The sequence below is a fragment of the Cricetulus griseus genome, chromosome 4, assembly GCF_003668045.3.
Source record: "Cricetulus griseus strain 17A/GY chromosome 4, alternate assembly CriGri-PICRH-1.0, whole genome shotgun sequence".
In the NCBI taxonomy this organism is placed as follows: Eukaryota; Metazoa; Chordata; class Mammalia; order Rodentia; family Cricetidae; genus Cricetulus; species Cricetulus griseus.
This window is the reverse complement of record NC_048597.1, coordinates 159,877,604-159,900,693: the sequence shown is the minus strand read 5'-3', so window position 1 is coordinate 159,900,693 and position 23,090 is coordinate 159,877,604. Positions and strand designations below refer to the sequence as shown.

General features: G+C 44.1%; 1 long non-coding RNA gene across 9 annotated transcripts in view; it reads right to left on the bottom strand.

Annotated features, from left to right (window-relative positions):
- The window catches only part of LOC103158648, a 77,332-nt gene that overhangs the window by 22,993 nt on the left and 31,249 nt on the right, over positions 1-23,090 (bottom strand). For 2 of the 9 annotated variants that reach the window (XR_004769609.1, XR_003484731.2), the window contains exon 3: positions 12,168-12,234. The exons of 5 other annotated variants lie outside the window; for them this stretch is intronic. This is a non-coding gene — a long non-coding RNA (uncharacterized LOC103158648). Of the gene's footprint in view, positions 1-7,915; positions 8,071-12,167; positions 12,235-23,090 lie in introns of all 9 variants that reach the window. 2 more of the 9 variants (XR_003484728.2, XR_003484729.2) reach the window with 2 other exon arrangements.

Here is a 23,090-nt window from a genome sequence, read left to right as displayed (position 1 = left end):
CCCTTGCCCTGATTAATCAGATGTGTTAATAACCTTGAGAAGTCACAAAGCTGAATCCTGGTCTCTTCCACGGAAATTTTGCCATCTCATGAGAAAGCCAAGTCAGCAGCATTCTGCAGGCACCAGTCTTTTGGTTAAAAGTGGAGATAATGGTAATGACTTCCTTTTAGGGTTGTTGTGACGATAAGAAAGATAATGGTCATAAAGTCTTTAGGACAGTACCTACACAGATAACTCTCATTATTCATAGTACTAATTGCAATGGAACTAGAGTTGTGATTGGGCTGTGGTATGGGAAAGTTGAAGGCAAAGAGTGCTCTCTCAATCTTGAACTTCCTGACCTGAAGAGCCATAAGGAGAACCCTTTTCCTCAAAAAATTGTCCTGGTGTTGGGTATTCTGTCACAGCAACAGAAAACAAACTCAAGCAAGCCAGAGTTACCTGCATCTCTTGTAAGTGCTTTCTAACTAAAGAAAATCAGTGAAAGAAAGAGGCACAACACTTGATAGTTTGTCATGGAGAAGGTGCGTTTCACTGGAGGTACCCAGAGGGGAGGAAGGACTCTCTGACCACCCTCAGCTCCTCAAGTGCTCAACATAAGTTGCTATCGGTAAAGAGAGGGCAGCAAGGCCTCTGCATCTGCATCTTCTCCCCGGGGGAAGACTTATGAGTAGAGAGGAGGGAGGGTAGCCCTTTGGTGAAGTTAGCTGCCTCTGATCTTGGTCACTTGCAGAGATTTGCCAAATAGAAAGGGAGAAAAGGAGAGGTTGACTTTTGTATGAGGGCTCCCCCTATCCCAAGTTCTGTTCATGATTGTATAACCTTGGGGAATGGAGAAAGGAAGATGATGATTCAATTTTCAACAAATCACAAACAGATCCACTTTTGATGTGTTATGTTAATAACTCAACAAGAAGTGAACTGGTTATGAGGACTCATAGACTAGATGGATTCTGAGAAATAGGCTTTAAGTTGACAGTGGAAAAAATCTAAAACATGAGAAGACTGGGCATGAGGCTCTGTCCACACACATCCCGTCTATTCCCACAATGCCTAAAGGCCAACTCATTTTCCCTTCACAGGTGCAGATGTGAAGAAGGGTAACCAGACAGAGAGTCCTACCAAAGACCAAGAGTGGAATGTTAAGGTGAGTGGACAGTTTTGCCTCACTGTTCTTTTTGATCAACATGCCTCATTAAATACAACTATCTAGAGAGCTTGGTGCTTAGCACTTATATTTCTGGCTAGGGACTAATGGTTGACTTAGCAATGTTCCTGCATCCCCTTTTCCCCCTCTAGTTCCCTTAGCTAGTCATCTGAAATAGTACAGGACAGAGGACAAAGGGCCTTGGATGCTGACCAAGTATCTTGAATAGACAAGTACCTAAAATGAGCTTACAGGGTGGAATACAGAAGTAGAGGTGGCAGAGTTGGGAGACAAGAGGACAGGGCTTGCTCAGTTGCAGCAAAAGCTCTGTTTTATCAGAACCAAGGGGTGCCAGTGAGGATGAGCTTTGAATTCACAAATTCACTGGCCTTAGATAACAAAGGAGAAACTTGGCATTGCAACTCAACATCCTGGGGAAGAGGGAAGAGGGAAGAGAAAGGAACAGGAGTCCCTTTCTTGACAACTCCTTGCTTTAGAGAGTTGGTCCCTGATGGAGCCATTGTTTGCTAAGTAGCACCATAGGCACTATGCAAAGATGAATAAAACATGACCATTTCCTTCATAGCCTCATGGGGAGAATGGGAGTGTAAACAGAAAACAAACTCATTCTGGAAAAAGTTCTGTGTCAAAGGTATGCACAAAATGATAAGTGATTTGGGACAATTAGGAAAAAGGAGCTGCTGCTATGTAAGGAAATTCATAAAGTAATTAGCCATTAATAGGAGTTTGGTAAAATAGTGGAGGTTGTGGGAGCCCCCGCCCTTCACTGTGTTCATAGGCTCACTGTCCTGTCAGAGAAGTTATAGCAGGAAGTAAAATGTATGGATTTCCCTTCTCTTGAGACTTCTTCATGCATCCATGAAGCAAAGGACCAAGGCACTGACTACAAAATGTCTTCCTTGCTCACTTCCTCAAGAGGTGTCCAGTTCAAAGGCAGGGGAATCTTCCTTTGTGTCATTGAAATCCTTCCTCTAATTTTCCGGGTCCCTTATTATCATCTCTTTCCTGTGCTCATTGAAAGTAGCTGTTTGAATCTTTTACTCTCTGGGAACCTCTGGATAGGTCCTGTTCTCTCTTTGGTACTAATATCATGAACTGTGCATGACATTTCTCAAGCCTCCCCCATAGCCTGCAGTGATCCATTCCTATTACTCTTTTGTTCATTAAACAAATACTTGCTGAACAGAAACCATATGCCTGGTCTGGAAACTAAGAAGGCAACTGTAGGGGAAGCTGTAGCCACGCCTACTTAGGGGCTGGCTACAGGTGTGCCTGACCACGCTTGCAAGGGCGTGGTCAGGGGGACGGTGTGTGACTGCATTTTCTCTTTCGGTTTCTCTTTGGTACTTGCTGTACAGACTGCTGCCACACCAGCTGGCTAGGTCGCTCTGTAAGTAAGGTTTTTCCCTATTAAATACCCTTATATTTCTACTTGACTCCGTATTGGTAATTTCCCACTATAGGCAACAGTGAAAAAACAAAACAAAACCTAAAAGTGATCCAGTCCAGAAGTGAAGACAGACAATGAGCAATTAAACCCATGAATGCTAACATGCTGCCAGGCAGTCCTAAGTTCTTATTCTGAAGAGAAGCATGGAGACTTTGTTCAGGGTGCTGGGCAGAGGGTAATGAGCTTGAGGGTACCTCTCTGAGAAAGGAGTGTTAGAGCTAAGAAGAGACCTAAGTAAGAGGAGAAGGGAAGACTGATGGCTGGTAAAATGTAGGTTTAGGTGACATGTATGAAAATGAGCCAGTCTTCCTATAGTTGATAAACATAGTAAGAGAGTAGGGTTGCACAGCAGCGCGCGTGAGAGAAACAGTGGTCATTCTAAGATCACTGGGTGATTTAATGGGTGATTAAAGTCTTTGAATGTGTCAGGGCTTTGGGTCTTGTTTCAGTTGGATGAGATGCTTTTGGAGAGTTTGGAGCTGAGGAGATACAAGTTTGTGTCTTTGCAATGCCCTGCTGAAACTAGTCTCAGAAAAGAAGCCTGGGCTCTAGCAGCCAAGTAGGCTGGGCTCAGCCACTTGTCCCAGTTCACCAATTCAAAAGATGATGCAGTAGGGGAGATGGTGCAGGGGTAAAGTATTGACTATGAGGACCAGAGTTCAGAGGCCCAGAACCCACAGAAAACCAGACAACACAGTAGTACATGACATAGTGGTACACAACACAGTAGTCCACAGCTATATCTGCTAAAGTGAGGTAGAGAGAGGAGAATCTCCAGAAGGTTGAGGACCAGTTTTCCTGGCATATACATCAATGAACAACAAAAATCCGTATTTCAAACAAGGTAGAAGATGAGGGCTGCTCCCCAAGGCTGTCCTCTGACATCCAAATGCAGCCCGTGACACATGTGTGCCTACCTGGGCTGAAGAGTTTTTAAAAGATGAGTGATGACAAATAGTGGGGAAAAGACAGTTAATCAAGATGGCCACATTGGGAAGAACAGATAAAGGGGTTTAGGAAGCCCACGTCTGCCTTTGAGGTACTGACACGAAGAAGAGTTAGAGCAAAGGGCAATAGGAAGGTCTAATTAAGCAACCTGGGGAGGCAGGGTCTTGATGGAAGAGCCAACAGGATTTACTCAAATGAGTGTATGTAGGGAAATAGAAATGATACAAGTGAAGGACAACTGCAAGGAACTCAGAGAGCAGCTGAATCAGTGGCTGAACTAGTCACTGAAGTCAGACTGTGTGGAAAAGCAGGTCTGACATGTGCAGTTGATGAAGGAATGTTTGGGAATATAACATCATGCACCTCAATTCCTCTTATCTTCCAGTTCCTTCGATTCCTTCCCTCCTTCCTGAAGCCAGCCCCAAAAAGAAATTTAAAAAAAAAAGAAAAAGAAAAACAAACCAAACCAAAACCAAGCAAACAAACAAAAAGAAAAACAAAACAAAAACAAAAACCTCTTGGCTCCTCCATCTTGCCTGCCTCTCCAACACCTCTTCATTTGTCCTGGTGGCATTGGGAGCCTTGCTGTGTCACACAGTATACCCTTTTGTTCAATCAGCTTTACTAGCAAATATTCACTGCAATGAGTCACTGGTCTGGTTCAAGGCCTCTAGTTTCTGGTACACCATCATCACTGGCTCCTCACTGAAACTCCTTTGTGATATCCCGTGGCTGCCCTGAGTCGTGGAGATCCTGTGGATATTGTTCCACAGGACCAGTTCCTTCATAAGCTCCAGCAGGTCCTAGATGGGGAAGATGGCAGGATGGACCAACCCCAGACCCAGCTGTGGGCTGGATGATAGCTGATCTGGTCAATCCAGGCCACTGGGGCTGCCCCTTCCCATCCCTCAGACGAGGGGCAGAGCCAGCTCTCCTATGCCCTTGGCTTCTCAAGGTCATGTCAAGTTGCTAGATAGCCCAAACCCTGCTACTAAGGTTGTAGCCTGCATTTGCCAGTGTGTTTCCTAGATGCTCCAAGGTTAGTAGAAGTCATCCCAAAGAGGGTAAGGAAAGGTGAGGCAGTCAGCTAGCTATTTGGAAACACAAAACCCAAATCCTAGAAGAGCTCACAAAAAAAAAAAAAAAAAAAAACCCAAGCTGCAAAGCAAATGATTTCTCAAAGCAGTGAAAGATGGACACACAGACAGGACAGACAATCAGTTTGCAGGCTCTGGAGGAACGGGAAACTTTGTAGCACCCTACGTTGGCCAGGAAAGGACATAGAAGAGTGGGTCTCAAATGGGTCCCCTATAATGAAGATCGCTGACTTGACCACCTGTGGTGCTGGGAGAGAGACTGCCAGCCTGGATGGGAATCCATCAATTCAATAAAATGCCTCTGGGTAAGAAAGACCCATTTACTTCTTATCATTATCCTTAATAATTCTGAATCAGAGAGTGATGGAAAACCAACCCAGATCTCATTTCAGAGGGATGGGGAAAGGAGGAGGAAAACACATCAGAAAACAAATTCATCTTCTCCACACAGAGACAAAGGACTGAGGCTTGGTCTGAAGCTAAAAAGACTGATCCTTTCAAGGCTAGGCTAGTTTTCAAGACATTCAAGTCAAGTACTGATAAAAATCCCACTATTCACTGTTATATTAATGGCTTCTCCACTGTATGCAGATAGGCAAAAGCATTGCATCTTTATTTGCATTTCCCTTTCTATTGCCTCCAGCTCACTGAATTTCTCCCTTATCTGCCAAGAAATGTCTACTTCTAAGGTATTCTCTCATTTCCTCATGCCATTGGCTGTCAAACGACTTAATAACTTGCCCATCATGGAAGTCAAATATAGTTTATTAAAAATGCATGTCTCACTCAATGGGATGCCCTTTGGCAATCCTCAGACCTTGACGACTCTGTCTCAAAGCTTGGGAGCACAGAATGGTCTTGGCTGGCCAGCCGCATGGTCTTACTTTCTATCGTACTGGCTGCCCAGTGCATCCTGGGGTGAAGAGAGATGGAAGAAGGTGGTAGGGGCTGTCCAAAGGAGGTGAAATGAAGTGACAATCTGAATGAGGAATTGGGACCCACGCCTGAGCATCTCAAGTTCCTCAGGACTTTCAAGTCAAGGGAGGAGTGTGGTATTGAGGATGGGCTTGGGACCTGGAGAAGAGGGAGAGAGGACATGGCATTGAGGTGGGAGTGGCTGTGTCAAGTGATACTGGGATGATGAATCACGTCTTCAAAGGCTCACATAGCATCATCTGTTTACAGGGGCTAATGAGGCGTCTGGAGTCGCAAGTGCAGAGTCAGAATGTTGCTGTGGTGAGGAGAAAGTAAGGAGTCTGAGTTAAAAGGGGAGGGGTTCTCATCATCTGCCACAAGGAAGGACAACACCAAAAAAAAAAAAAAATCACTCCTGTGAACCTGTCTCAAAGCTATCTAAGAGCAGCTTCAAAGCCTCCTGGGTTCCCGTTTCTAATTGCTCTTGAATTTCCTGGTCAGATCCTTCTCCATGGCTCCAGTTTAATCTTTCATTCTTTGTTTTACACTCCATGGGAAAGATGAAAAATAGCTTCATGCACGTTGTCCTCTTCAGTGCCTTTTGGTGCCTCTTCAGATTTGCAGACTTTATCGAGTCCCTCAAGGTCTCCTCTCCTTGAGGCCAGTCAACTCCTGCATCCCCCCAGGAATATTTTCTCATTGCTTCCCCTTGCATTGCTCCTTCTGGTTTTCCACTAGTTTATTCTACCCTGGACCACTCACACCTAACCTTCATGTATATAGCACACAACCAGCTTGCCACAGAAAGACAAGGTAGATGCTAAACCTCCAAGCAGATGGGCAGTGCTGGAGGAGGAACAGGAAAGAAACTAAGATGCTAATGGCAAGAGAGCATTGCTACCCTGGAAGCAGGGGTATGTTCACAGGAGCAAGGGGGAAGTTGGGGTGGATGAGGCACAGATACAGGCTGCAGGAGAACAGAATGGAGAAAACCAGGGAAAGGGGAGGGTCATGAGACAGGACAGAAGAAAATAAAAAAAAAGTGTGGGGAGAAAGGAATGAATGAGACAGCCAGAAGAAGGTTCAGAGACAGACAGAGGGGGGAATCCAAAGAGAAAGCAAGGAGAAAGACCAGAGGAGAAGCACTTTGAAGGCTCAGAAAACCTGCAGCAAGCAAAAGGAGAAGCAGATGCAGGTGCTCACAGACAGAAACATTGAGAACAGAGGAAGGGAGGGTAAAGGAGAGGAGAAGGGCAGGGAAGGAAGGGAGAGTGTCAGGGCAGTACCTATAGGGATGGCAGATGGTCTGATAAAGAAGAAAAACGAGACAAGAGTGATAAGGAAATTGGAAGAGAAATGGTGAGGGGTGTCATGATATTGAGAGGATAGTGAGAGAAAAGGACGCGGAAGGAGAGCGAGGGGTGGTGGAGGAGGAGACCAAGACTGGAATCAGAGCTGCAGGAAGAGGATTGGGTCCTCCTTCTGAATGTTTGCCAACATCTGAGCTTGTTATTCTCTTATCCATTTGTCACCCGGCACTAAGCCTGGCTGAGAGAGCTCAGCTTTAGCTTTTCTTGATTATAGACTGTTCCATTCTGGTCTGTACCAAGGGTAACTCTGACTTTCTAAGTGAGCCAAATGCAGTTAGAACAAATCAGAGAAGGAGGCGGGGCCAGGAAGGTGACCATTAAGGATGAGAGACAGAGTTGGTTAGTGACACCCCCAGAGCGGGAAGAGACACTTCCTCAAAATATTACTGTCAGTCCTTGGCTGGGGCCCTGGGTGCCACATGCTGCCGTCTATTGCCTGGGGGATTCCAGGACTAGGCTGTCGGTCTGTGGGACCTTCCTTTCATCTCCTTTACCTTCTTAAATGCCCGGCCAGAGATGTGTCGTCCCCATGACCTCACACAAGTGCCCCCGCCTGTGCAGACAAATCAACAACTTCAGAGTTCCCCCAGGAGAATCTGGGGTCAAGCCGGATGACTGGGGAGAGAGGCCAGGGTTCCTGGTCCCCAGACTGTGTGCTCCACAGGGAACCTCACCACAGCCAACAGCTTAGCGCTTGCCCTTGGACTTGGGGTGGCAGCGCTCAGAAGCTGGGACAGAGGGAGGACGAAGAGATGGCGGCATGCTCCACTGCACCTCTCCCCAGAATGCAATGTGACACAAGGCATCAGGAGATGGCAGCGAAAGTTCAAGGGAAAAACACACAGTTATTTATGGCTCTGGCATCTGTTGTCAGAACAGAAACAGGGACCTAATCTAAGGCAAATCCAGCAGCCTGTACCAGAGCAGATGGGGAGGTGTGTGCACTGCTCGGTCCTGTTCCACTCACAATTTATTATTATTCTTCATCTCCAGATCCCATCTCCAAAGCAGACATTTGTCCTGGCCACGGTGCCAGCAACCCCGGGTGGGTGGACAGGCAACTGCGAGTGTCCTTCTGCTGACGGGCGCTTATTTCCATTGTGGGGCTTGGAGCCTTCTGTGCTACAAGAGATGTTATGGAAAAATGTGGAAAGGAGATGAGAAAGAAGTGGGGGTGGGGAGGGCAGTGAAAGTAAGTCACAGGCTGAATAGCAATGGGGTCGGCCTGAAGTCCAGAGCTTAAAGGGGTCCACCCCTCTACTGGATTATCCATACAATGACCTTGAGTGTGCCTTCTTAAACTGTCTGGATGTTCCTACTGTTAAGTGTTTGAGATTTCATTATTGTTCATTATTAATGTTACAAACACACACACACACACACACACACACACACACACACACACACACACACACACGCACGAAATGCCAGCTCAGAATAAATGTTCAGGGACACGAATGCTGGACTCAGTAGTTCTGGATACAAGTTCTAATTTTCCAAGAACCAGCCTAGTCATCCAAAGCACAAAACCTCATTCCCCAATGGGTGACATTTGTCACAAAGGAATAGGTGGGTTTATCAGCTATTTCCCTCATCTGATGACCCTACAATTCCATGGGAAGAAACCTGAAACATATCAGATGGCAGCACTGTGACAGTAGCTTAGAGAGTCAGATGAAGCCACAGCCTATGTGAGGTACTGGGCCAGTCTTGATTTTGACCTTGACTGGATGAGTAAGGTCCACTTCTGATGATGATTTCTGGGCCATTTAGTGCACTCTCAGCACCCAGGGAGGCAGGCCTATCACCCTGACAGACACTCACCTAATGTCACAAAAACCTCTCTCAGTAGCATCTGCCTGGTCCTTTAAGGGAATTGGGCAATGACAGGAGGAAGGAGAAATGTTGGAGATCACAAGGAAGGAGGCTAGCCCAGATGATGTTTGGTGGCCTTGACCTGAATCTCTAGGCTTGTGCTGATTAGGCAACCACAGGGGATTTTTAAAAGTATTTTTTAGATATTTTATTTATTTTTATTTTAGATGTGTTTGAGTGTTTGTATGTATTGTTAATACTGAGATTCACCAGGAAAAAAAAATAGTTTCACCATTTTGGCCAAATTTAAGCAAGTTTTTATTAAAATTTTAAATACTGACCAAGACGGAATCTGATCAGGATCATCACCTGGAAACTTTCCAGGTAAGTGGCCTAGAGACACACATGTTGTCGGGGCTTATATGGCCAAAACCTATAGGCCACAGTAGTTGTCTCTTTGGCTTTGTTGTTATTTTCCAACAACTACAACTCCCAGAATCCTAAGTTACCTGGTCCTTAGGTGGGCATTATCTTTTAAAGACTAGAATTGCCAGAATTCCAGGAAATTACTTGGTCCTTGGGCAGATGGGGCTTACAGGTTGACTTCAGGTCTGTCTGTGCACTACATGCATGCAGTACCCCTGGAGGCCAGAAGAGGGCAATAGGTCCCCTGGAACAGGCTTTATAGACAGTTGTGAGGTACCATTTGGGTACTGGGAATTGAGGCCAGTTTCTCTTGAAGTGCAGCCAATAAGCTTAACCACTGAGTCATCTCTAGTCTCCCAGAGAGGACTATAACTATTCTTTTAAATAAGGCACCTTAATCCCAAAAGACACCTTATTCTTCTCATCTGAAAGGAAACATCACCAAGTCCCATAGTTTCATTAAATTGCAGAATTCTATCCTCCAAACTGCCATTTGCACTTTAGTCTGTGTGTCTCAGAGGTAGTGACTTGGTGAAACTCACAGCTGAGGTCAAGGGACTTAGTCACCCCTAGCAAGCAGGACAAATAGACTTTCCTTCATTTGACTGCACGCTTGCTGGGAGCCTCTGGCCCAGGAGGGCTATACACATCATGAAAACCAGGTAGTCTGATGTTGTAATAATGGTAAATAAAGACCTGGAGGGAAGCTTCAGGTAGACAGATGTTTTGATTGACTAGACACAGGTGTCTGTCACCAGAGTCTGAGTGGGGCTAGGTGATGGAGAATCTGCCTTTCAGCTCAGCTCCCATTCCCAGGGGCTGTCAGCTACAATTCACCTGAGCGTTCTTCATACCTTCTCACTCTGGTAATCAGAAAGGGCTAGAGGCTGCTGATGGCTAATTAGCATTTGCTAGAGACTAGGCAAGACCTCACTTTTCCCCAGGTTTTATTCCTTCCCTGGGGTGTCTCTCTGGAAAGGAGGGAAGGATGGGATGTCTCTAAGTAAGGCCTTCTGGGGAAGTCTCCAGGGAGCTTGGGGAGACCAGTGATCTGCCCCGTGGCTGAGCCAGACCCCTGAGCAAGGAGAGAAGGCGAGCAGAGCCCGTTCTCATCCCCCCAGGCTGTTGAGCAGGAGCCTCGGAGGAAGGCAGCAGACGCATCTGGCAAGATGATGAGGTGGCCCATTTCCCCCAGCCCTGGCAGCCTCTCTCTGCAGCCCGCATCTCAGCAGTTGATTTTGTCTCTGTGTTGGCACCTGTTTGCTGCCTACACCAACTAATGTCTGTCAGTGGACTCATTATCATCAAGGATCTGAAATTAAGAAATTATGAATGTGTAGACACTTCTGTTCTCATCCTAATGGTTTGTTTGTTGTTTAATGGTTTGTTTATTTTATCGATGGCATCTGTCCTCATTGGAATGTTACAAATTGGACTTGTGCTTGCCCTTATTTGAGGCCTGGCCGTTTCTACCTTTGGTTTTCTAACTGTCCTTGTTTAAACAGACAGATGACAGATAGATGAAACATAGAGGGAGAGGGAAGGAGTGAAAGAGAGAGAACGCTAAATAGAAATAGTAAGGCTTTGGAAGTCATATTTTTGAAGAAACCAATCATTTGTAGCATTGAAAAGAGGTTTAGCCCTGTAGGGTGGCTCATGTTTATAATCCCAGCCCTCTGGAGGCCGAGGTAGGAAGTTAAGGTAGTTCAGAGGCCAGACTGGCCTACATAGAGAGACCCTGTCTCAAAACAAAACAAAGCAAAACAAAACAAAATGAACATTTAAATGAAACTCAGTAGCTGTCAAGGTTAGAATTGTATTTCAAAACATTTTTTAATTGTGAAGAACAGACATGCAGAAAATATGAAAGCAAACATATATTATACCCAACCTGTAGAAAGAAAGCCATGCAACCATCTCCCAGGTCAACATATGTAGCATTGCCTCCCACACCACTCACTCCCTGCCTTTCCCATACCACACTCGACTTCCTGCGATGAGATGGGACCACAAATTCCATAGCTCTGTCTTCCATGGCAACATTTTAAAAACTGCTTATGATCTAAATATGTAAGCAGAATGATATCATTTATTTGTACTTGTTTTTTTTAATTTTCTGCAAATAGAGTATAGTATACTGATTTGTTTTTTTAAGGTTCATTCATATTATAATTACAGTTTGCTCATTTTTATTAGTGTATAGTTTTTCCTTGTACGAATATGCCCTAACTTGTTAATTCAACATGATGTCGGTAAATATTGGAGCAGTTTTCAATTCAAGGCAATTAACCTGACAGGGATGCTCTGAGCTGTCTCCTCGGCACATCCTAGGGCACCCACCGGGGAGAGGAGTCTGCACGTATGGGCTGACACTAAACACTGCTTTTTCAACTGTTCAATCTGACTAGCAAGGATGAGGCTGAACTTCTCAACTCATCTTTTTCATGCCTGTAACTGTCAGATGTTCTGGTTCCTGTCAGTGTGATGAGTATAGACCAGTATTTCATCGTGGCTTTAATTTGCATACACCTAGTTATCATTTGAGTTGAGAGCCCTTTCCCATGTGCATTGAAAATACCACCTAGTCCTTGATCACTTTTTCTCCAGGTTTTCTTCTGTCTCATTGCTTGGAGGAATTGTTGACATACCATCAATTGAGGTCCTTGGCTGCACATATGTATATCAAATATCTTACCCTAAAATATGAGTTATATTTATGTTTTAATGGAGTCTTTGGATGGGCAGAATCACAGTTTTTATGCTCTCATGTGCATCTTTCTTTTAATCTGTGGTTAATTCATTTTGTCATATTAATTTTTTCTTCCTGAACTCTAAGTTCAAATTGAGAATTTCCTATGTGTGACATACACATGTAGATTGGTTTTTTTTTTATAGAATTGGGATCAATACTTCTGCTGCTAGAAAGAGGTATATTTTCAATACAATGATTTACAATGTTTCAGAGGAGAGAGACAAACCTGGATTATTTTGCTCCTTGGCACCCAGATGTTTCCAGATCATAGTAGATGTGATCCACCAAGGATGCTAAAGGGAAATACACATTCAGTGAGATGTCTATGCTTCACTCAGCCTTTAGGAGTCCAAGACTCTAGTTAGTGGTACATTCTTCTTATATATGGAGTTATGACCCACAATAGGGGCTTCGGACAAAAGTCACAATACATTAAATGCTTGTTTCTATACACAATGGTGTACATATACCCATATACTTCATGCCTCAAGCTGTGTCTTTAACTCATACAGGGGTTCTTTTCCTCTGTGACATTCCCCTGACTGGCAAAAAGATCCTCAGCTGGAACACAAAGAGTACTTCACTGGGTAAGGTATAGTCAGTAAAAGGAAATAGGACTTACACCAGGCTAGCTCAATGTGTGGCAGTTCGTTGGTGAGCAAGGCCAGGGATGAGAAGCAGCAGCTGATGCCTGGTTGGGACTGTCCCCAAAATGTCCAACAAGCCCAGATGCAGAGGGACTAGCCCAAAGGTGTGGGCTGCATGGAGATTGAACTTGGAGCTGCCCCAGCTCAAAGGCCAGAGTCTGGAGGAGGGCAGCATGGCTTCCACCAATTCTTAGAGAGCAGAGGAGGTCTAACCCTGAATCCCCAAACACAGACCTTCCTCGGTCTGTTTGTCTTCCCCTAATCCTCTAATATTTAAGGCCATTTCAATCCTGTTTGAAGAGACTTCCCAGAAGTTTGAGTCTGGGGCCTCTGGAGGAAGAGAAGGGAGGGAGGGAAGAGGGTGGGGGAGCAAAAAGGAGCAACTGTGAGAGTGGGCCTGGAGAGGAGGGGGAGGACTGGGGAGAAACAGGTGGCCATCTCTCACTGGATGGATGCTGGCTTGCTGGAGCCCCCTCCCAAAGGGGGCTTCTTTATGGTTTCAGAGACAGAGAGGAAGGGGGAGAAAGAAGGGAAAGAAAGCCTTAAACTAAGATCTAGGCTTTGGATAATTTCATTCATTCCTTTATTCATTCATTTGTTAAATAAGTTGATAAACAAATATCAAGCAACCTACTCCACTGGCTTTGAACAGATAATTCCTAGAATCACAACTGCAAAGGAATTGTGCAAGACACAACTGGATCTCTGTAGAGCTGTCCATATGTGACCAGGTGATAGGACCTGCACATAGGAGCAGAGACTGGACCCATCCATTCATAGGCTATCTGGGCTCTATATGGCTTCATGATCACTTGATCTTGCTGGAAAAAAAATGACAGCATGATTCCTGCAAACATTTAATGGTGCTTTTTGGACTAATGAAGGAATACCTTGGAAGACTGCTTTGAGGGCTAGACAAGAGAGGCACCCCGAATGTCAGACAAGGACACTATGCCCCAGGTTTAGAAAATGGACCCTGCTTCTCTATCTGCTGTTCACCAGGGCACCTCACATCTTACTGGATCCTGTGAGGTCAGTCTTCCTGACCCTTCCAGGGTGTGTATCCTGCTGTTGCTTGCTCTCATTTCCTTCTTCTTCCTAAGGCCCTGCACTCTGTCTCACTCCTGCATCTAAAGTAGGGCCAGTATATAGTTAATTGTATGGTGGTTAATGAAGTTTGAGACTATAACCGACTGTGTAATGCTTAACAGAGTTTGGGTCGAGGACAATTATTTACATCACTCAAATGCTAATACCCAAAAAGGCAAATCTTGGAATTTGAATTCCTTTCTTTTTTAAAATTAATTTTACTTTTGATTTTAAATTGTGTGTGTGTGTGTGTGTGTGTGTGTGTGTGTGTGTGTGTGTGTGTGTGTGTGTACATGCAGGTGTCCAGATAGGCCAAAGGTGTCAGACCCCTGGGAACTGGAGTCACTTTGAGCCTTCTGACATAGATGCTGGGAACCAAACTTAGGTCCTCTGCAAGAACAGAACACTCAACCACTGAGCCATCTCTCTAACCCCGAGGATTTGCATTCTTAGGACACCAAAATTCTTAGCTCCACAAAGGACATCTGGCCTTCCTCCTGTCCCTATTGGTTTCAGCTTCCCACCCATCACCCCATCTTGCCCGTCATCCTCCTCTCTCAAATGGTTTTCACTCTTTTCCACATGCAAATTCCTATTTATTTCTCTTTTAAAAGAATTTTAGAATATTTTAATCAGAGCAATGCATGAATATTACTTTTTAAAAAATCAAACAGTGCAGACATTCTCATAATTAAATCAACAGTCGCCTCTTCTACCCCTCTCCATCTCTAATTCCATTCCCCAGAGTAAACCACTTTAAGCCATTTCTGATTTGAGGGTTTCTGGTGGTTTCCTCCCATACTGAACAATATATTTATGCCTCCAATTCTTGATTTATTGACCACAGATATCATCTATTGATTGCCCACTATGAAATATAACGATTTATCTTTGTAGCACAGTCAATGCCCTTTCCTTTCTTCTTTGCAATTTCTGTGATGTTTTCCAGTTAGACTAATTGCTCACACCAGTAAATAGAGATGGTTTGTTTTCTCCAGTCAGGCAGTTTATCTGACCACCTCATTTCCATAGAATACAAGAGCCTGTCTGCTCTTCCTTCTCTTTCTACATCTACTTTTCTATGCTTGTCAGCTGTACCTCTGCTGCTTTTTACCCACACACCTTATACTGCAAGGCTCTGGGTCTTCCCTGTGTTATGTACAGCAACCATGACCATGAATGTTTTGGACGAGACTGTCAGTGTCTACCAGTCAACTGGGACCCTGAGTCATGGTAAGGGGAGTACTAAAGACTTTAGGGTTCCCAAAACAGTGTGCTCAACTTGAAGATATTCCAGTGTATATATGTGTATAAATATTAATAGATACTAGATCTCCCATGCTCATTTGCAATTTGCATGTGCTCTGTAGGTCTAGAACCTATCATGTAAGTTATGTGAAAAGTTAGATGTGACAGAAAATGACAATGGGCAGTGACAGCCACTAAACACATTTCTCCATCATTGTCCTTACTGTTGGGTGAGGCAAGAATTATGACCACTGCTAGTCAGTGAGATATGAACTATCTTGTGAGTCATTTCCAAGCTGAACCCACGAAAAGCTCACAAGCTTTGCTGATCTGTCTATTCTTGCTGCTATAGCTGAAGATATCAAGGACTCTTATGGTGCATCCCAGAGGAGACAAGGCTTCCTACACCTGAGCTTTTATGTGACTAAGGAGATGAGATCCCTGTGCTGACTTGACTGTACCAGTCAGAGACTGAGAAATAGACTCGTATGTATAGTACATGTGAATTGGGGCTAACTCATTATAATCTACTCAATTATTACTCATATAGTATCATACATTAACATTTCCATTGAAATATTATTCCCCAGCCAAGAAGTAAGTTAGAATGACATGGTTTCTTCAATAGAACTAACACTTGTAGGGCTTTGCCACTTGCAAGACAATGTTCTTGTGATCTGTCTTGGATATCATTTCCTTTTCCATGGTCAAGCATTATACTTAAAAAAAAAAGTGGTTTGCCTCAAATAGGGATTGTTTATTTCCTTATATAAATCTTTGGTGCTTTCTAAAATTTACTTCTTTATTTTTTGAGAAAAGAATAATACCTTCTTATATCATTAGGTTAATAATTATTTATTACATAGGAACCATTTTTGTTCTATTGAGGGAAGAATAGCAAGGAAATAGCTAGAAGGAGGTGGAGGCGAAAGGACGTCTTCTTATGATGCCTCTAAGCAGAAAGGAGCGGCCATCAAGAGAGGGAAGAGCTAATAGTGCCCAAGAGAACAGCTGCACAGAGAGGATGGATGGAGTCTGGACACAGCTGGTAAGCAGCCAGAGGTGAATGCACACAGCCCAGTGCAGGCATGAAATGAAAGCAAAGGTGTTCTGCACAGACCCAAGTGGAAAGATGAAGATGGTGACTGCTGTCTTCTGTTGCCTCCTTCCTAGTAGCTCAAAGAGAATATTTGTGGAAAACTGAGAAGAAAGGAGAAGGAATGGGGAAATGGAGGAACAAAAATGGGAGCTCACTCAAGATGTCTGATGGACATCGTAAACAAAACACAGTCAGCATGGTGCCGTGCCTTTCTTCTCCTGATCACTACTGGTCCCCAAGGTTGTCATGCTATGGCTAATGCTGGATCACTTCCTTCTTCATAATAGATTCTGCTCAGATCCCTTCAGCCTCGTGATTTGCTTTGAATTTGGGAAGTATTCTTGGATACTTCTTTTCCATCTGCTCCCCCTCCCCCTCTTCTTCTTCCTCCTCCTCTTCTTCTCCTCTTATGACCTCTTTCTTCCCTCTCTCATTTTTTCTTTCTTCTCTACACCCTGAGAAGTGTCTCTGACCTCATCCTACAGTTTGCTACTGAATTTTTTACTTTGGCAGTCATATATTTTTAATTTTCACAAGAACTTCTTGTTCTTTGGTTATTTCTATTTCATGGACTTTTTATCTTTTTAATTTTTAAATTTTTATTATTTTGTTTTATTTTTAATGAGAAAAAAGTTTAGTGTCATGGTTAAAAACAGAGACTGGGAAGTCAGACCAACCGAGTTTAAACCTCAACCCTGTGTCTTGTTAGTTGTATGAATGTGGGTGAGTCACTCAGGATCTCTGTGACAGTTTCCTCACCTGGAACACAAAGACGGTTGTATCATGATATGATAAAAAATAAGTGAGCTAATATATGTAGTAAATATATGCAGATCTATGTATGCACACAAGTATATTTCATATATTTCACACACACACACACACACACACACACACACACACACACACACACACACACGTATGTATCATGCTTAAAATTGTGTCTGTCCCAGAAGATGATGGTGATGATGATGATGGACAGAGTATAGATACTTCTAAACTTACAATGAAGTAAGTTGAAAATATCATAAGCTAGGTTGGTGAGGTGACTCAGCAGCTAAAAGCTTTTGCTCTGCAAGCCAGACAACCTGAGTCCTATGCCTGGAACCTACAGTGGAAGGGAAGAACTGGCTCCTGAATATGTCCTTTGATGTCCCCATGCATGCTATGGTGCACACTTACACATAACACACATGTATCAATAATAATAATAATGGCAATAATAATAATAAATAGTGTTAGAACAGGAAAATACTGTAAGCCAACAGTACATTCATACAACTATTCTACCAAGCATCACAGCTTAGCATAGCCTGCTATAATCAGACTCCAAACACTTACATGATCTACAAGAAGACCGAGGTCATGTGACACAAAGCTTATTTTATAATGAAGTGTTAGGTATCATATGTCACTTATTGATTACTCTGTGGAAAGTGAAAAATAACTTTGTTAAAAAGTATGATTTTTGTCCTATCATAGAGACATCAGATTCTGACCTGGGAGTCAGCTGTCTTACTGGGAAGAGCTTGGGTTTAGAGAGCCCTCTCCTGCTAAGTTCACCATGTTTTGTCCCAGTCACTTGATTCCCTTGGTCTACATAAGTCACTAAGATGGTTTTCCTGGTAGGGGCAGTCCACAGTTGTACATAAATACTGAGAATAAGGACTCAGAGTTTCACAAGTAGTGGAGGGACTCAAGGGGCAGGTTTTTTTTTTTTTCTTTTCGGTGGCAGGCTTGCATGAAGATGTCAGCTAGAAAGTCGCCTATAAAGCTGGAGCCAGAGTGAGAGAAATCTGTAGCTCTAGCACTCAAGTCGGTCACCTACTGTAGGACGGGAGCCATGCACTTCAGGGAGACTGGTGAAGACTTCTTCTCTCTTCCATCTCCTTCCACGTTCACATCCACTCTGAGCCTGGTCCACGTTTTGGGGAAAGATTGGCTCTGCCTCTTCTGGAAGTGATTCTGTCTCCCTTGCTGTGTTTCATGTATCTATTTCAACAAGTTTTCATTTTCCACGGGTTGTTGAAATGCCTCTTCTGCTGATGGCTGTGACCTCATTCTGGTTCTTTTTATTGCTACTGGTTTATTCATTTTGCATTCCTCTGCCATTGTGTTAATAGGGGCTCTAGAGAAATGGTGGGTTGATTTATATGCCTTCATCTGCCATTTTGAACCAGACACTTTTCAATTCTTAGGCAGAACCTCCAAAGATTCTGCCTTTGTGCCTCTTTTCAAAGGATGCCTTCAAAACTCACCCTTCACATAGCAGGATTATGACAGACTATTTTTTAAAGACAGTTTCTAGGGTGGCAAGATGTCTCAGCAGGCAAGTGATCATTGTGCTACCCTGAGAAGCTGAGTGTGATAGCTGGATCCTACTGTGAAAGGAGAGAACGGACTATCCAAAGTTGTCCTCTGATAATATGCATGCCAGGGCACAGGCATATCTGCCTCCAATAATAATAATGATAATAATAATAATAATGCTATTTTTATAAAGATGATCTCTTCCCTACAAAGAGTATTGTTTATACACAATACTTTCTCAGCTTGTTCTATCTGTACAAACATTTAAGATGGCACATCACTCACACTAATTATTTAATAAATAGCCTATTTACTACAACTTTGTTACTTTCTTTCCTGTTAGTTATGTTTCCATCACTGTGACCAGAATCACCGTGACCAGAATCAACTTGGGGATGAAAGGGTTTATTTGGCTTACACTTCCACATCACAGTTCATCATCTAAGGAATTCAGGGCAGGGGGTCAAGGCAGAACCTGGAGTCAGGAACTGCTCCTCACAGCTTGCACAGATTGCTTTCTTATACAGCTACCTGCTCAGGGCCATCCCTGCCACAGTGCACAGGGCCCTCCCACACCATTAAGAGAATTCCCTCAGTCTTGCACATAGGCCAGTCTGGTGAAGGCGTTTTCTTAGTCTAGGCTTCCTCTTCTTCAATGACTCTAGCTATGTCAAATTGACAAAAAAAATGGCCAAAATAGACATATAAGGCTCCATTTGCGTTCCTTTATTTGTGTTTCTCTGTGTTTGTCTGAAACATTTATTAGGAAAATGAGATACAGAAGTGCTCAGTGACTCACTCTGTAATACAAGTAAAAATGGAGAGGCAAGATTTAGCACTGCTCTCCAGCACACAGATTGATGCTTCCCACTGGACCACACTGTCTCCCAAGAACACACAGGAGACTGATGCCACCCTCTTCCCCACCCACATACTCTTTCTCTGGAGTTTCTAGAATGGAGACCGCAGCTGAAATTAATTCTAAAGCTAATGGTCCAGATTCCCTAGCACCTCTGCAGAGAACTTTCAGTGACTCGGGGACTCCAGCTTCAGAGTGGCTCCAAAATTCATGGATGGAGTCTTCATTTAGGCTGTGCAGGACTTTTTTTCCTCACAGAATTCTGGGAAATTTGAGGTGACTCATGTCTCAAGGCCACCATTAGGTTAAATGGGCATCTGCAAGCAAGTGCAGAGCCCAGTCATCAATCACTTTTGATGGGAAAATGTGTCTCCAAGTAACACAGCCAAGTCACAAATGAGCCAAATGTCATCAGTAGCTCTGCTTGGCCTCTGAGGCAGGCCTTAAGGCTGCGGAAAAAAAAAAAAACAGAATTTCCACCCAGTGTCTTCCAGGATGTTCCCTACTTTGCACACTCTACCATAAAGCTCTAGTTTAGATTTTATTGGGGGAATTCATGCAAAAGGATGAAGGGAAAGAAGGGGAGCATCAGAGAATCTACTGAGTCATGGTCCTCATTATAGAAGCTAAGGGGCTGGGGAGGGGGCTCAGCTGGGAAAGTACTTGCTTCACAAGAATGAGGACCAGGGTCCAGATCCCCAGCCCACATAAAAGTCAGGCAAGCCTGCTAAGTCACAGCACCTGCAAGGTGATGACAGCCCCCCCACCAAGGGAGATCGAAAGCTAGACTAACCAAATCAGCAGTTTCTGAGTTGGAGCAGAGACCTCCCACCTCAGCCAATAAAGCAGAGAGTGACAGAGGAAGACAACCATTGTCAACCTCTGGCCTAAACACACACACAACCACACACACGAACCCACCATGGAAACATGCATACATGCGGCTAAATGAAATGTCCCACTAGAAGAACTGTTGCATTACAGCCTTCAGCAATATCAGTACTGTCCTGGCCCCTCCCCATTGGATGACCTCTCAAGGTCACCAGAATTCCATGAAGCATGATTTTATTTCAGAAAGATCCTTTAGCCTTGACAAGGAGGAGGCAGGCATTCCACCTGGCAGAAGAGGGCAGGGGGGGTGGGGTAACATATTTGGAAATTCGGTCCCCCAGTGTCCCTTTCTTCTCTCCTGGCACTTCAATGGCATCTCCAGGAGCATGCAAACTTCTGCATCTTTAGCTCCACAGGCAGCTTTTGCTGGGTAGCTGCTGGAGCAGAGGTGGGTGAGCAAATGAACTCTCCCACCCTCCCTGCCCACCCCCACCATTCGTCGTCTAATTAAGAGTCTCTGGAGTGGCAGGGGACTCCTCGTGCTCAGAAGCAGTGGCAAAGGCCAAGAAGCCCCCGATGGTTAAAGGCAGAGAGAATCAAAGCCTATTTTCTTCAAGAGACCAACAAAACAGAAGGTGTCTCTTGTGTTACCTTTGATTTGGGAAAACATTTTTTTTTATTATTATTTTGTTTTAAGAAATCAGTAGAGAATGAAAGGAAAGGAAGGTGGTTACCTGAGGGCAGAGGAGCGAGTCCGAGAAAGAAGGAGAACATGAAAATAAGAGACAGGTGTAGGACATGAGGCACTGTGTCAGATGTGGGAGAGGGAGAAATGGGCGGGTAGAGGATTTTGTCTTCTTATCTCAAATGCCTGTCAAGATGTCCCACTTCTAAGGTGAGAGGGGACTGATTCAGGGGATGGTGTGCTTCAACAGAGAAACCCACCTCTTCTCTCTCTCAAATCAAAACCATAGGAGACCCAGAAGGAGGACCATGCTGCCTCAAGGGGTCAGGAGGGTCCACATGTCTTAGGTTTCTCATCCTCATTGAGGAAAAATCTCAGAAGTCCGGAGGAAGACTCCTAGGCATGAAGCCATAGTCCGTGGGGCTCAGAGCCTTGGGAAAGGCCTTAGGAGACCTAAAGTGTTAGACGACCACCTAACCAAGTTCTCCCAGATCCCCAAGATCTGTGCCTCCTACCACTGAGTTCTGGAATCACAATCTCTACTGAGAGTACCTCCCTGGCCTCTTTGGGAAAAGCACTTATAAATAAGATAGTCTTGCCGAGGCCAAGACCAAAGGAAGAGAGGACAGAGCAGAGCCTGGTGTTTGGACTGGTAGGCCTGAGTAACTTCATATGATGGTTAATTGTGATCCTTAACTTGATCCAACTAATACGGCTGAGTACCATAGTTAAGTACACCCTGGAGTGTGCCTGGGATAGCTCCAAGAGAAGACCAGCCATGTTGTATTACACATGTGCTCTGACTCTGATCCATTAATGCATTCATGCCTTCTTTATTAGCAGGATATGCAAAGTAAAAGATGGAGCCTCATTGGAGGAACTAGGTCACCAAAGGTGCTCCACCTTATCCTGTTCTCTTCTTGTGTCCCTTTCCTCTGCTTTCTGGCCTCCATAATGGGACCTTCTTTGTTCCGGAGTTCTCCCTGCTCCTGCACTGTGATAAACTGCCACCTTTGAAATAATAAGCCCAAATAATCCTTTTCTCCTTGAGTTGTTTTTCTTGGGTATTTGGTTATAGCAATGCCAAAGCCTGGCACTCACATAACTTTTTCATTCAGTGACCACACCTGTGAGAGACAACACTCCATGCTATTGATGGAGAAGAAAATACTGGATGTTAGTTAAAGGGAAGAGTTAACATACACAATTAAAGGTGCAAGAAAAAATAAACCAGATTTACTGGTGTCTAACACTGAACTTTACCACAGTCTCAGATACAGCTTTTATTACTCTCTTGCTAGAGATTAGGGAACTGGTTTGAGGTGATGGCTTGGCATGTAAAGTGCCAGCTGCACAAACATGGGGACCTGAGTTTGAATCACAGATCCTACATAAAACTACACCTGTAATTCCAGTGCTAGGGTGTGAGGAAGAGAGGATGAACACCAGGTTCAGTGACAGACTTTGCCCTACCAGAAAACTAGGTGGAGGGTTGGAGACATAGCTTAGCACTTAAGAGTGCTGACTTCTATTCCAGAGAACCTGGGTTTAATTCTCAGCACCCACATGGTGGCTCACTAACATCTGTAACTCCAGTCCTAGGGAAATCCATCACCAGGGATCAGGAAGACATGTGATGCATAGACATATACATGCAGTCAAAACATTCATTCACATGAATAAATGTCTAAAAATAAGAGAATGTTTGAGGAAGGCACCCAGTGTCAACATCTGGCCTCTACATACACACAAGTACACAAGCATTCTCACACAGGTATTCATACACACAGAGAGACACAAAAGAACTGTTCCTGTTGTTAAAGCAGTGGCAGCCCTCCAGAATTCCTCAATTCATCTTCAAGTCCTCCAAATGTGACTCAGTTCTCGATATCACGTAGTTTGGCCATTTTCTGTATTCAGTGGAAACATGTGGATGTCACTAGTCACAGTGGCACACTGAATTTGGGTCCTGGGAGATGGACAGTCCACTCATCCATTCACCTACCCACCCATCCATCTTCCCATCTAGACCCTGGGTATCCCTGTACATATACATCATTAACATAGCCATCCCATCCCTGCCTCAGGTCCCACCCTTAGCCTCAGGAGGCTTTCACAACATTTTCCAAGCTCCTGTTTTCTTTCCTGATCTGCACTGGATTATAAAATGTTCTCTTCAATTATTTCCTTACTTCTCATTTCAGAACAGCCAAACCAGCAGCACAGCTCCATGGCTTATGTACCATATGTCACTGTGCTATGAAATATTAAGCCTTCACAATAGGTCCGAAGTCAGCGACGCACAAGCCTTTAATGGCTTAGCTCACTCGGGCTATTTGAAAGTGGCATAATATTGCTATTTTTAAATAAATGGGATTGGT